This window comes from Marmota marmota, unplaced genomic scaffold, assembly GCF_001458135.2.
Source record: "Marmota marmota marmota unplaced genomic scaffold, marMar, whole genome shotgun sequence".
NCBI classification, from domain to species: domain Eukaryota; kingdom Metazoa; phylum Chordata; class Mammalia; order Rodentia; family Sciuridae; genus Marmota; species Marmota marmota.
In genome coordinates, this window is record NW_026000101.1 from 14036473 (window position 1) to 14039826 (window position 3354).

Below are 3354 nucleotides of genomic sequence, written 5' to 3' on the forward strand. Positions count from 1 at the left end.
CACCGCCGTCCCCTGCTCATCCCCTAAAGGCAGGCGCCTGGTCTTCAGCCCTTCTCTGTTTCCTTGCACCCCCCTCACCTGGGAAATCTCAGCCACACCCCTGGCTTCAACTCCCACCGCTGTGATAACTCCTAACTCTGTTTTCAGCCTTGACCTCATCCCTGAGCAACATCTTGCTGTCCCACATTTTAGACACAACATGTCCAAACTTGGATGTTTCTCCCACCTTCAAATCTAGCATCCCTCCTCCAGCCAGCCACCCCAGCAACCTTCCTCCATCTCCCCCTAAGTCCTTTCCTACCTCATATGCAAGTTTGCGTATTTCACCCATTTGGTGCTTTCTACCAGATTTTTCCATTCCAGCATTAGTGTCCATTTCCATTGGGCATTAGTGTCTGGCCTGGTACTTGGTCTCATTTGCCCTCACCTCTCTCTTCTCTAACCACCACACTCCATACTGCTGCCAGAGTGAGTAGACGTCAACCCAGGTGGGACTCCATCTCCACCAGGTAGTCACTCTCCTCCAAACAAGGGTAAAACACAAAAAGATTGACAATACCAAGTGTTGACAAGGATAGAGAGCAACCAGGACTCTATGCACTTCTTGTGGGTGTATAGAGGAGTAAAACAACTTTGGAAAACTAATAGAATCTACTCCAGTAGACATAGACATACCCTATAACCCAGCAACTCCACTTCTAGATATGCACCCAACAAATACACATCTACACTAACATCAAAAGGCATGTGCAGCAGGCCAGGTGTGGTGGTGGACACCTACAATCCCAGCAACTTGGGAGGCTGAAGTAGGAGGATCACAAGTTGGAGGCCAGCCTCAGCAACTTAGTAAGATCCTGTTTCAAAATAAAAAGTAAAAAGGGCTAGGGATCTAGCCCTCATGGTAGAGCACCCTGGGGTCCAATCTCCAGTGACACATACATACACACACACACACACACACACACACATACATGCAGGAAGGTTTACAGCCCCAAACTGGAAACTACACAATGCTCACTAATAATCATGGTGTATCCAGGCCATGGTGTGTTAAATTGCAATGAGGAAAAAAAGACAATATTTATGTGTAGCACCAAGAATAAGTCTCACATATATGTTGAATGAAAGATGTCATGCACAACATGATAAAGAAAATGGATCTATTGTGTTAGTCGGGGTAATCCTTTCTCTTATGTGTAGGTAGTTCCTGAAAAGGGGCTGCATAGATTTCTGGAGTTTTAGTAATGACTCCTTTGTGTTGTTGTGTGGTGGTTGTTTTTTTTTTTTTTCGGGGGGGGGGCGGGTACCAGGGATTGAACTCAGGGGCACTCAGCCACTGAGCCACATCCCCAGCCCTACTTTGTATTTTATTTAGAGACAGGGTCTCACTGAGTTGCTTAATGCCTTGCTTTTTGCTGAGGCTGGCTTTGAACTCATGATCCTCCTGTCTCAGGCTCCAGAGCCGCTGGGATTGTAGGTGTGTGCCACCTTGCCCCACATCATGACTTGTTTCTTTATCGTGATGCCTTTTCCACAGGTGTAATCAGTTTGTGAGCAGTTTTGCACTTTCCCGTATGTATGTTATACTTCCATAAAAATTTTACTAAAATGCAGGCTGGGGATGTGGCTCAAGAGGTAACACGCTCGCCTGGCATGCGTGTGGTGCTGGGTTCGATCCTCTGCACCACATAAAAATAAAATAAAGATGTTGTGTCCACCAAAACCTAAAATAAATAAATAAATATTAAAAATTCTCTCTCTCTCTCTCTTAAAAAAATTTTACTAAAATGCAACTACCCACACATGCATATCCAAACAAAAACCTCTCCCACAGATCCTCGTAGCCAGAGGAGGGGGTCCCACACCAAAGCAGAATGCTCCGAGCTCTCCATGACGATGGCCCCAGTCTACAGGGCCACCTCCTTCCCACCTGGAGCATGTGTGCTATCAGCTAGGCCCTCTCCTCACATGTCTCTGTGCCTTGCTTGGGCTGTTCCCTCATCCTGGAATTCCTCTTTTCTATCCAGCTCTGTCTGAAGATGCCACAGCCTCTGTGAGGCCCCTCCTGATTTCTCCAACTTCTGCCAGTGCAGTGTGACCCTGGCATGCTGGTTTCCTGTGTCCTGCGTGTTCTGTGGACTGAAGGTAAACTCAGTGGTGCCTCCTTCATCTCCTGGGGCCCGTGCTGGGCCTGGTGCAGTGCTTGTGCTAACGAATGTCTGACAAATGATTGAATGTGCGCTCGGAGTTAAACTGTAGCCTGTACTGCCAGAAAGCAAGACGTCCAGCATGCCTGCACCAAAGCTTTTGCCAAGAGCCAAGGCCCTTTGGAAGTCAACACATCCTGCAGTCCTTTATTGGTTGCTGACAGCCAAGGAGGGGTAAATGTGTTCTGGAGCCCTGTGGGCGTGTCCAATTAGGCTCGGTCAGACCCAGCAGCCCTGCTAACATGAATAAGCCGTGCAAATATGTGGTTAATGACCATGTCGCTCCGTGTCAATTCTTAATCCCAGATAATTAGCAGATAGATAATTGGTGGAAGAATGGGAGGTGCTGATGGACGTCCCATCACTTGGGTGAAGCTAATGATCCTCTGTGGATTAAGACCCACCCTCCGTAAGTGTTGATGGCTCCTATTTGAAATGCTCCTTTTGAAAGGGCCTTGATCCAAGAAGAGGTGTCAGGAACTCCAGCACGGGGCGTGGACATCGGGACTAATTCCCTGAGCTGCTTCCGTGAAGGTGGGTGGACGGCCCCGCTGCCTAGGCTGGCAGCTCCAGCCCTGCACGCTCCTGACAGGCTGGCTGTTCCCCTGGAGGCCCTCTCTCCTCTCTTGCTGTTGCCAGGTGTGTATGGCAGAGGGTGCGGTGGGCATGCTGCTGTGAGAGCATTTTGCAGACAGGAGTTTCCCTCGCCTGCCCCCGCTCTGTCTACACTGGAAGTGTGTCATTTGCTGCTGTTGAAATGATTTGGGCCGGGTGCAGTGGCACATGCCTGTAATCCCAGTGGCTCTGGAGGCTGAGGCAGGAGGACCAAGAGTTTGAAGCCAGCCTCAGCAACTTAGCAAGGCCCTAAGCAACTCAGTGAGACCCCGTCTCTAAGTAAAATATAAAAAGGGCTGGGGATGTGGCTCAGTGGGTAAGCGCCTCTGGGTTTAATCCCCACTACAAAAAAAAAAAATTTTTTTTTAAAAATAAAAAAATAGTTTGGGTGGTTTTACTGGCTTAGATGTTTGGGTGCTGTGGAAGGAACACTTTTTGGGTGAAAGCAGACTCCTGAGACATGAGTGGCAGTACCTTTCATGACCCGGTACAGGGTCAACTTGCTGTCCACCAAGATGGTTGCACCTGGATC